This window comes from Lagenorhynchus albirostris, chromosome 10, assembly GCF_949774975.1.
Source record: "Lagenorhynchus albirostris chromosome 10, mLagAlb1.1, whole genome shotgun sequence".
Lineage (NCBI taxonomy): Eukaryota > Metazoa > Chordata > Mammalia > Artiodactyla > Delphinidae > Lagenorhynchus > Lagenorhynchus albirostris.
Window position 1 is genome coordinate 99522685 of NC_083104.1, and position 12398 is coordinate 99535082.

At 41.7% G+C, this 12398-nt stretch overlaps 1 protein-coding gene and 1 long non-coding RNA gene across 2 annotated transcripts in view; one reads left to right on the forward strand and one right to left on the reverse strand.

Annotated features, from left to right (window-relative positions):
- CAGE1 (cancer antigen 1) overlaps window positions 1-12398 on the forward strand; it is a 44016-nt gene that overhangs the window by 24277 nt on the left and 7341 nt on the right. The window lies entirely within an intron of this gene.
- LOC132527739 (uncharacterized) overlaps window positions 1-12398 on the reverse strand; it is a 32395-nt gene that overhangs the window by 1891 nt on the left and 18106 nt on the right. Inside the window, exon 2 of the long non-coding RNA XR_009543065.1 lies at window positions 2695-2736. This is a non-coding gene — a long non-coding RNA (uncharacterized LOC132527739). The remainder of the gene's footprint in view (window positions 1-2694; window positions 2737-12398) is intronic.

The following is a 12398-nucleotide window of genomic DNA, read 5'->3' on the forward strand; positions in this document are numbered from 1 at the left end:
AGACCCAATGCAGCCAAAAATAAATAAAATAAATTTATTAAAAAAAAAACATGAGTCCTGCTTCCAAGGAATGTAGAAAAGTAGATGCAATACATAGGTAATTATTTACGAGGACTAAAGGGAACATTTTTTAAAAAGAGATATACAGTGACAAGCATCCGACAGAGGAGATCAGAGGAGGAACCGATGGCGTCCTGGTGGGAGAAGCACAGAGGACGGTGACCGGACTGTTAGTGGGCGGATGAGAGGAGGGCATGCAGTAAGCTCTGGCTCCATCACCAGTTTCAGTGCTTCAGGCATAAAAAGGATGGGAGTGGACCTTGATCTTCCCCGGGTGGGAAGCTGGAGTGAGGAAAAGGACACAAACGGAAGCGCTCAGACACACTGTGTCGCTTTTAACATGTGCTGCAGACTTTCTTGTACAAACCGTATCTCAGAGAAACCAAATAATTGATGAGGGAGAGGTCTTCATGGAGGAATGTAAGCTATTAAAAGCAAGAGAAGACACACCTGCAGAAAATTACATTTTGCATCCCTGAATAAAATAAGGAATCCAGGCAATTACAATGGCTGCCAAAACCTGTAAGTTCAAGGCTCATAGGAACCCGTTAATGACCAACACCAGAGCCCCCTCGTCTGCCTCAACCGCACGAAAGGTGAGACATGCCCCTGACGGGATGCAGGAGGGAACGGGGCACTGTGCGTGAGGTGTTCTCACCTGAACCGCCTGTTCTTAAAGCAAGCTTCTAGACCACACGACCAGCTGACAGGATAAAGAACCGTATTAAGTTGACCATGATAAAAATCCAGAACGTGAGAAATTCTAACCCATAACAATTGGCACAAGGAAGGGGAGGGAGAAGAGCGGAAGAGCTGTTCTAGACTCAGAGGTTAGAGACTTGAGACAAATCAAGCAGACGCATCGTGTGTAGATCCTGGCTTGAACACACCCACTTCACAAAGGTATTCGTGAGGTAGCAGCAGAAAACCGCTAATGCGGGGGACACATTTTAATAGATGTGATAGTGGTATCATTGTGTTTTTAAAAGCCCTTGTCTGTTAGTGATACATACTGAGAAGTGTTTATGAGTGAACTGACATGATGGCTAGCTTTGCTTTAAAATACTCCAAGAAATTTAAAAGGTCGCAGAGTGAGAGTGGGGGGTGGGAAGTTGGAGACAGATGAAAAAATACTGGAAAAATGTCGATAATTGTTGAAGTTACATGGAGGTTCGTTATACTACTCTCTCTACTTTTGTATGTGTTCTGGAATTTTCCAAAGTAAAAAGGGCTTTAGTTTTGTTCTTTGGTTTTGAAATGCCGAAGTGTGCTCTAGAAGGCTCACTCCTCATTCTCCAAGGAACTCTAGGCCAGGAAGACTGGGTCTGCCAGAGTTAAATTTGGTGGCTTGCACCTCCTCTCATGCTTTCTCAGGTACTGCTCCTGTGGTCCTTCTGACCCCTTGCCTTTGGTTCTTCTTCACAATTCTGATCTTGTTGGCTGTTCCAGGAACCTCCTGACCTCCTCCATCCTGAGACAGGACCCCAGCTTTGCCTTCCTGCTGGCTCTAGCCAGCTGGATGTTTAACTTTCAAGTGCAAACTGTCTCCTGGTCCTATAAGGCCTTGGTAAGGTACACCAAAGGCAGGTATTTGGTCAGAGGGAAGAGGCAAGAGTCCAGTTAACACTACTGACATTCCGGGTTCAAGGGGGGCTAATAAGATTGACCCCTCAAGTTCCTCCTAGATCCCATCTTCTGTAAAATAGGAACCTTTTTATAAAAATAAGATATTCTTTTTTAATTTTTATTTTATATTGGACTATAGTTGATTAACAATGTGTTAGTTTCAGGTGAACAGCAAAGTGATTCAGTTATACATATACACGTAAAAAATAAGATATTCTTTAACCAGTATTATAGAAGATATCCTTTAACCATTATTGTAGGATAGTTGAAGATTAAAAACTAAAATACTATCCTAAAATATACCACTTCACTATAACACTCGATATATTACATAAAACATTTACCTAATTTGGACTTCCCTGGTGGTGCAGTGGTTAAGAATCTGCATGCCAGTGCAGGGGACACGGGTTCGAGCCCTGGTCTGGGAAGATCCCATGTGCTGTGGAGCAATTAAGCCCATGTGCCACAGCTACTGAGCCCATGCACCTGGAGCCTGTGCTCTGCAGCAAGAGAAGCCACTGCAACAAGGGAAACCACCACCACGAGAAGCCCCTGCTCACCACAACTAGAGAAAGCCCATGCACTGCAACTAGAGAAAGCCTGCGCGCAGCAATGAAGACCCAACACAGCCAAATAAATATATTTTTTTAAAAAAGCTATTCTCTAACCAGTATTATAGAAGATATCCTTTAACCATTATTGTAGAATAGTTGAAGATTAAAAACTAAAATACTGGCTTCCCTGGTGGCGCATTGGTTGAGAATCCGCCTGCCGATGTAGGGGACGTGGGTTCGTGCCCCGGTCTGGGAAGATCCCACATGCCACGGAGCAGCTGGGCCCGTGAGCCATGGCCAGTGAGCCTGCGCATCTGGAGCCTGTGCTCCGCAATGGGAGAGGCCACAACAGTGAGAGGCCCGCGTACTGAAAAAAAAAAAAAAAAAAACTAAAATACTATCCTAACATATGCCACTTCGCTTTAGCACTATATATGTTACATAAAACACTTACCTAGTTTGGGCTTCCCTGGTGGTGCAGTGGTTAAGAATCCACCTGCCAATGCAAAGGACACGGGTTCAAGCCCTGGTCCGGGAAGATCCCACATGCCGCAGAGCAACTAAGCCTGTGCGTCAAAACTACTGAGCCTGTGCTCTGTAGCCTGTGAGCTGCAACTGCTGAGCCCGTGTGCCACAACTACTGAAGCCCACGGACCTAGAGCCTGTGCACCACAGCAAAGAGTAGCCTCTGCTCACCGCAACTAGAGAAAGCCCGCACGCAGCAATGAAGACCCAGCACAGCCAAAAGCAAAAAACAAAAAACTCATTTACCTAATTTATTATTTTGGTAGCCTTTGAAATTACAAGTTTGTTAACTTAAAAAGAAATACTCAGAAGGAAGCTTCATATATATATATATAATTATTTTTATTTTCATGCTATGTCCTATAGCCATAAAAGTAAGAAAACAACAATTATGTAAAGCAGAAAATTACTACTCTAGGAAAATATTTCTAAGTATTCCAAAAGAAAATAACTGTAGTCCCTTGTCTCATGATCCCTCTGAACTATGAACCATACCTGTCAGCTCCTGGATTTGGGCACAGTATCACCTTGAGTGTACTTTACATTGGTGTTACTGACCAGTCTCCTGAGGAAGGGTCTGGGTTCACTAGGATTCAGGTCATACAGGTGAGAGGGCTGTCCCACCAGGTGGAACCCCAGCTCCTTGGTTTCCAGAGAAGATGTCAACCTTACCACCTATTTCCTTGTTTTCCCAAGCTCCCTGGGCATTCCTCTGATGCTCTGACCCTATTCCTCACCTTCCTGGTTCTGATTTCCCTAAATCCTATTCTAAAGCCAGTGCAAGAAACAATATTTGCGCTGCAGACCCTTTTCAGAGGATATAATCTCAATCTATCTGCCGACCAGCTCTTAGGAGGAGCGTGTGTAAGGACTCCTGTATCTCTGAAGGGTTATGTGTGCCATCCTGTCATTCCTCTAGCAGTAACCCACAGTAAAAACACATTTTACATCTCGATCAGATACCTATATGCCCACACACAGAAGTAACACCAGTTTCATATTCTATCATGTTCTATTCCATTTTCTGTGTGCGTGTTGTTTATATATTCATTTCAATACTTATCGAGTCACAACCTGGATCATGTTTGTTACCAGAAAGCTGCTGCTTGGAACACGCTATCTTGGCCCTCACAGAATTGCTTTTACTGAGTTGTGTTTTAGTGTTTTATGCCCTCAACAGTCCTAGGAAACATCTTTTTCCATTTGTTCTAAAAAGATTGCTGCTTCCCTTAGTGCCACTTGGATGAGAGCGTCCTTTGAGACTTCAGGCATACTAGGAAAAGCTTTTCTTAGAAACAGGTGTGTTTTCATCGCATGAAAATGAAAATCATGTAACTGACCAGGTTCCTGTTTGCTTTGGCTACCAGGAAGTTTAGTTCCAAAAGCATGGTGCTGTAGCTCGGTGCTTAACTGGCTTCATATCCGTCTGTTGTTCTTTATCTGTTCCGTACATTCTGGTTTAATTGGTTTTTGTTTTTTTTGTTTTGTTTTGTTTTGTTTTTTGCGGTACGCATGCCTCTCACTGCTGTGGCCTCTCCTGTTGCGGAGCACAGGCTCTGGACGCGCAGGCCCAGCGGCCATGGCTCACGGGCCCAGCCACTCCGTGGCATACGGGATCTTCCCGGACCGGGGCATGAACCCGTGTACCCTGCATCGGCAGGCGGACTCTCAACCACTGCGCCACCAGGGAAGCCCTGTTTATTTTTAATTTATATTTTATTGCATATATTCAATCTCAAAACCTTTGTGTAAAGAATTGGGGAATCAATCAATCAGCCAGCCTTCAGATATCCCAGTCTCCAGGACTGTTCATAATGATGACTGATGCATTGCTGTCATGGTATTATTTCTACCTTGAAACACTTTTTCTTTTCTTTTCTTTTAGTTAGAGTAAAATTGCTTTACAATGTTGTGTTAGTTTCTGCTGTACAGTGAAGCGAATCAGCTATATGTATACATGTATCCCCTCCCTCTTGGACTTCCCTCCCCACCCCATCCCACCCATCTAGGTCATCATGGAGCACCAAGCTGAGCTCCCTGTGCTATACAGTAGGTTCCCCCTAGCTACCTTGACACACTTTCTATGTGAGTTGACACTAGCAGAGTGTAAGACAAGCAAAAGCCTCTTAGGAAACCTGGAATCATGAACTAGGTAGAGCCAGATACCCTGACTGTATAGGCCAGGCTGTTGTACCTCAGGTCACAGCAGCCCTCAGTGCCCCTCTCAGGGGTGTGATAGGCACAGTGATGGCCTCCCAAGATGTCCATGCCCTATTCTGGGAACATGCAAAAGAGACTTTGCATCCCTTAATGAAACAAGGAAGCTAGCAGTTATGACTAAAGGGACGTTGTAGGCACGATGAAATCAAGGACCTTTAGGTGTGAAGATAGACTATCAGGATGTGCCCAGTCTAATCACAACTATCCTTAAAAGTGGAGAAATCTTCCCAGCAATGTCACAGAGAGACGTAGCATTGCTGGCTTTGAAGACAGGGAGGGACCCAAGCTGAAGAAATGTGTGCAGCCTTTGGAAGCTGGAAAGTCTCCCCTAAAGCCTCAGAAAGGGACCAGCCCTGCCGACACTTTGACTTTAGCAGAGTGAGACACCTGTCAGACTTCTAAGCAACAGAACTATAAGGTAATAAATGTGCATTGTTTTAAGCCACTGAGTTTGTGATCATTTGTTATAGCAGCAGCAGGAAACTAATACATAATACGCTGACCTCATTTTCTTTAGTGATTTGGATTTCAGTGTCCCATAATATATTGGGGCAAGTCCATATATTATCAACATGGAACTATGTCCACAAATCTATAATACGGGGGACCACAGAGGGGACCCAACCTAAGAACTCCTCCTCTACAGAAATTCACATCTGAGCAGCCCGCCTGGACCCAGCAGACCTCCTCCCAAACCAGCAGCCACTGCTCTGCTGCCTCTCAGTGCCTCCTGTTCTCACAGTGCAGGGGGGCAGCTTTCCAAGAGGACTTCCTCCACTACGGTCAAGTGCATGTTGCTTTGGGCAGGGCCAGGCATGGTGCTCTTCCTCCACCAAACTCCACCCTGCCCTTGGAACCCGCTTCTCCTAGATGACTGACAAGGCTCATCCCAACTTCTGTGGGTCTGCATCTGCACTACGGCCCCGGCACTCATGGGCAGACCCCTCAGGAAAGGGGACCGGGGGGCTGGGAGAGAGTGCTGCCACACCTGCTCTCATCCCTCAGGCACCCCAGGGTTGGAGGAGGTCTTGTTAGACCTTGTTTATTAAAAAGTGCCTTTTTTTGTTAATAGATCTTTATTGGAGTACAATTGCTTCACAATACTGTGTTAGTTTCTGTTGTACACCGAAGTGAATCAGCCATATGCATACATATGTCCCCATATCCTCCCTCCCACCCTCCCTATCCCACCCCTCTAGGCAATCGCAAAGCACTCAGCTGATCTTCCTGTGCTATATGGCTGCTTCCCACTAGCTATGTTACATTCGGTGGTGTATATATGTCAATGCTACTCTCACTTTGCCCCAGCTTCCCCCTCCCACCCCGTGTCTTCAAGTCCATTCTCTATGTCTACATTAAAAAGTGCCTTTTGATATGCTTTCAGAAAAATGTTTTAGAATTTTCCAGTGATTTGATTTTAATAGACTGTCTTCCAAAACTTTTCTATTTTGAAATACTTTTTTTAACTTTAAAATAAGGAGCTCTTAATGAAAAGACAAGTCATGGACTGTGAGAAAATATTTGCAAATCACAGATCTGATAAAGGACTTGTATCTAGAATATATAAAGACTCCTTGAAAACAAACAACCAAATTTTTTAAATGGGCAAAAAGGTTTTAACAGACACTTCACTAAGAAGATACATGGATGGCAAATGAGCCCATGAAAAGAAACTCAGCATCATTAAGAGGCAAATTAAAACCACAGTGAATACCACTACACACCTGTTAGAATGTCTGTTAAAAAGACTGGCCATACCAAGGATTGGTGAGAATACAGAGCAACTGAAGGTCTCATCCACTGCTGGTGGGAATGTAAAATGCTACAGCCACTTCGGAAAATGTTTTGGTGGTTTCTTAAAAAGTTAAACATGTACTTAACCATCATTCTACTCCTAGGTGTTTTATTTACCCAAGAGAAATGAAAGCCTATGTTTATACAAATGTTTCTAGCTACTGTATTTATAATAGCCGAAAACTGAAGGCAACTCAAATGTCTATCAACAGATAAATGGATAAACAAGTTGTGGTACATCCATACACTGAAATACTACTCAGTAATGAAAAAGGGGTGAGTTGGAGATTGGTTCAAGATGGCGGAGTAGAAGGATGTGCCCTCACTCCCTCTTGCGAGAGCACCGGAATCACAACTAACTGCCGAACAGTCATCAACAGGAAGACACTGGAACTCACCAAAAAAGATACGCGACATCCAAAGACAAAGGAGAAGCTGCAATGAGATGGTACGAGGGGCGCAATCACAAGAAAATCCTAAAACTTCTGGGTGGGTGACTCACAAACTGGAGAACACTTATATACCACAGAAGTCCATCCACTGGAGTGAAGGTTCTGAGCCCCACGTCAAGCTTCCCAACCTGGGGGTCTAGCAACGGGAGGAGGAATTCCTAGAAAATCAGACATTGAAGGCTAGCGGGATTTGATTGCAGGACTTTGACAGGACTGGGGGAAACAGAGAGTCCACTCTTGGAGGGCACACACAAAGTCATGTGTGCATCGGGACCCAGGGGAAGGAGCAGTGAACCCAGGGGAGACTGAACCAGACCTACCTGCTAGTGTTGGAGGGTCTCCTGCAGAGGTGGGGGGTGACTGTAGCTCACTATGGGGACAAGGACACTGGCAGCAGAAATTCTGGGAAGTACTCCTTGGCGTGAGCCCTCCCAGAGTCCGCCATTAGCCCAGCCAAAGAGCCAGGTAGTCTCCAGTGCTGGGTCACCTCAGGCCAAACAACCAACAGGGAGGGAACACAGCCCCACCCATCAGCAAACAAGCAGATTAAAGTTTTACTGAGCTCTGCCCACCAGAGCAACACTCAACTCTACTCATCACCAGTCCCTCCCATCAGGAAGCTTGCACAAACCTCTTAGATAGCCTTATCCACCAGAGGGCAGACAGCAGAAGCAAGGAGAACTACAATTCTGCAGCCTGTGGAACGAAAACCACATTCACAGAAAGATAGACAAAATGAAAAGGCAGAGAACTTTCTACCAGATGAAGGAACAAGATTAACCCCCCAGAAAAACAACTAAATGAAGTGGAGATAGGCAACCTTCCAGAAAAAGAATTCAGAATAATGATAGTGAAGATGATCCAGGACATCGGAAAAAGAATGGAGGCAAAATCGAGAAGAGGCAAGAAATGTTTAACAAAGACCTAGAAGAATTAAAGAACAAAGACCTAGAAGAATTAAAGAACAAACAAACAGAGATTAACAATACAATAACTGAAATGAAAAATGCACTAGCAGGAATCAGTAGCAGAATAACTGAGGCAGAAGAATGGATAAGTGACCTGGAAGACAAAATGGTGGAATTCACAGCCGTGAAACAGAATAAAGAAAAAAGAATGAACAACAAGAACATTTGCATTATAGGGGTCCCAGAAGGAGAGGAGAGATAGAAAGGACCTAAGAAAATATTTGAAGAGATTATAGTCAAAAACTTCCCTAAGATGGGAAAGGAAATATCCACCCAAGTCCAGGAAGTGCAGAGAGTCCCAGGCAGGATAAACCCAAGGAGAAACACACTGAGACACATAGTAATCAAATTGACAAAAATTAAAGACAAAGAAAAATTATTGAAAGCAACAAGGGAAAAATGACAAATCACATACAAGGGAACTCCCATAAGGTTAACAGCTGATTTCTCAGCAGAAACTCTACAGGCCAGAAGGAAGTGGCACGATATATTTAAAGTGATGAAAGGGAAGAACCTAAAACCAAGATTACTCTACCAGTCAAGGATCTCATTCAGATTCGACAGAGAAATCAAAAGCTTTACAGACAAGCAAAAGCTAGGAGAATTCAGCACCACCAAACCAGCTCTACAACAAATGCTAAAGGAACCTCTCTAAGTGGGAAACACAAGAGAAGAAAAAGACCTACAAAAAACAAACCCATAACAATTAAGAAAATGGTAATAGGAACATACATATCAATAATTACCTTAAATATGAATGGACTAAGTGCTCCAACCAAAAGGCACAGGTGTGCTGAATGGATACAAAAACAAGACCCATGTGCATGCTGTCAACAAGAGACCAACTTCAAACCTAGGGACACATACAGACTGAAAGTGAGGGGATGGAAAAAGATATTCCATGCAAGTGGAAATCAAAGGAAAGCTGGAGTAGCAATACTCATATCAGATAAAATAGACTATAAAATAAAGAATATTACAAGAGACAAGGAAGGACACTACATAATGGTCAAGGGATCAATCCAAGAAGATATAACAATCCAAGAAGATATCAATCCAAGAAGATATAACAATTATAAGTATATATGCACCCAACATAGGAGCACCTCAATACATAAGGCAACTGCTAACAGCTATAAAAGAGGAAATCGACAGTAACAAAATAATAGTGGGGGACTTTAACAACTCACACCAATGGACAGATCATCCAAACAAAATTAATAAGGAAACACAAGCTTTAAATGACACAATAGACCAGATAGATTTAATTGATATTTATAAGACATTCCATCCCAAAACAGCAGATTACACTTTCTTCTCAAGTGTGCATGGAACATTCTCCAGGATAGATCACATCTTGGGTCATATATCAAGCCTTGATAAATTTAAGAAAATTGAAATCATATCAAGCATCTTTTCTGACCACGAGGCTATGAGACTTGAAATCAATTACAGGGAAAAAAATGTAAAAAACACAAACAGGTGGAGGGTAAACAATACATTACTAAATAACCAAGAGATCACTGAAGAAATCAAGGAGGAAATCAAAAAATACCTAGAGAAAAATTACAATGAAAACATGACTATCCAAAACCTATGGGATGCAGCAAAAGCAGTTCTAAGAGGGAAGTTTATAGCAATACAAGCCTACCTCAAGAAACAAGAAAAATCTCAAATAAAGAATCTAACCTTACACAGAAAGGAACTAGAGAAAGAAGAACAAACAAAACCCAAAGTTAGTAGAAGGAAAGAAATCATAAAGAGAGCAGAAATAAATGAAAAGGAAACAAAACAATAGCAAAGATCAATAAAACTAAAAGCTGGTTCTTTGAGAAGATAAACAAAATTGATAAAACTTTAGCCAGGCTCATGAAGAAAAAGAGGGAGAGGACCCAAGCCAATAAAATTAGAAATGAAAAAGGAGAAGTTACAATGGACACCACAAAAGTACAAAGCATCATTGACTACTACAAGCAACTCTATGCCAATAAAATGGACAACCTGGAAGAAATGGACAAATTCTTAGAAAGGTATAAGTTTCCAAGACTGAACCAGGAAGAAATAGAAAATATGAACAGACCAATCACAAGTAATGAAATTGAAACTGTGATTAAAAATCTTCCAACAAACAAAAGTCCAGGACCAGATGGCCTCACAGGTGAATTCTATCAAACATTTAAAGAAGAGCTAACACCTATCCTTCTCAAATTCTTCCAAAAAATTGCAGAGGAAGGAACACTCCCAAACTCATTCTATGAGGCCACCATCCCCCTGATACCAAAACCACACAAAGGTACTACAAAAAAAGAAAATTACAGACCAGTATCACTGATGAATATAGATGCAAAATCTTCAACAAAATACTAGCAAACCGAATCCAACAACACATTAAAAGGATCATACACCATTATCAGGTGGGGTTTATCCCAGGAATGCAAGGATTCTTCAATATACGCAAATCAATCAATGTGATATACCGTATTAAAAAATTGAAGAAGAAAAACCATATGATCATCTCAGTAGATGCAGAAAAAGCTTTTGACAAAATTCAACACTCATTTATGATTAATACCCTCCAGAAAGTAAGCATAAAGGGAACTTACCTCAACATAATAAAGGCCATGACAACCCACAGCCAACATTGTCCTCAATGGTGAAAAACTGAAACTATTTCCTCTAAGGTCAGGAACAAGACAAGGTTGCCCACTCTCACCACTCTTATTCAGCATAATTTTGGAAGTCCTAGCCATGGTAATCAGAGAAGAAAAAGAAATAAAAGGAATACAAATTAGAAAAGAAGAACCTAACTGTCACTGTTAGCAGATGACATGATACTATACATAGAGAATCCTAAAGATGCCACCAGAAAACTACTAGAGCTAATCAATGAATTTGGTAAAGTAGCAGGATACAAAATTAATATACAGAAATCTCTTGCATTCCTATACACTAACAACAAAATATCAGAAGGAGAAATGAAGGAAAGAATCCCATTCACAATTGCAGCAAAAAGAATAAAATACCTAGGAATAAACCTACCTAAGGAGGTAAAAGACCTGTACTCAGAAAAGTATAAGACACTGATGAAAGAAATCAAAGATGACACAAACAGATGGAGAAATATACCATATTCTTGGATTGGAAGAATCATATTGTGAAGATGACTATACTACCCAAGGCAATCTACAGATTCAATGCAATCCCTATCAAATTACCAGTGGCATTTTTTACAGAACTAGAACAAAAAATCTTAGAATGTGGATGGAGACACAAAAGACCCCAAATAGCCAAAGCAGTCTTGAGGGAAAAAAACGGAGCTGGAGGAATCAGACTCCCTGACTTCAGACTATACCACAAAGCTACAGTAATCAAGACAATATGGTACTGGCTCAAAAACAGAATCATAAATCAATGGAACAAGATAGAAGCCCAGAGATAAACGCATGCACCTATGGTCAACTAATCTATAATAAAGGAGGCAAGGATATACAATGGAGAAAAGACAGTCTCTTCAATAAGTGGTGCTGGGAAAACTGGAGAGCTACATGTAAAAGAATGAAATTAGAACACTGCCTAACACCATACACAAAACTTAACTCAAAATGGATTAGAGACCTAAATGTAAGACCGGACACTATAAAACTCTTAGAGGAAAACATAGGAAGAACATTCTTTGACATAAATCACAGCAAGATCTTTTTTGATCCACCTCCCAGAGTAATGGAAATAAAAACAAAAATAAACAAATGGGACCTAATGAAGCTTAAAAGCTTTTGCAAAGCAAAGGAAACTAGAAAGAAGACGAAAAGACAACCCTCAGAATGGGAGAAAATATTTGCAAATGAATCAATGGACAAAGGATTAACCTCCAAAATATATAAATGGCTCATGCAGCTCAATATTAAAAAAAAAACCAACCCAATCAGAAAATGGGCAGAAGACCTGAATAGACATTTCTCCAAAGAAAACATACAGATGGCCAAGAAGCACATGAAAAGCTGCTCAACATCACTAATTATTAGAGAAATGCAAATCAGAACTACAATGAGCTATCACCTCACGCCAGTGAGAATAGGCATCATCAGAAAATCTACAAACAACAAATGCTGGAGAGGGTGTGGAGAAAAGGGAACCCTCTTGCACTGTTGGTGGGAATGTAAATTGATACAACCACTATGGAGAACAGTATGGAGATTCCT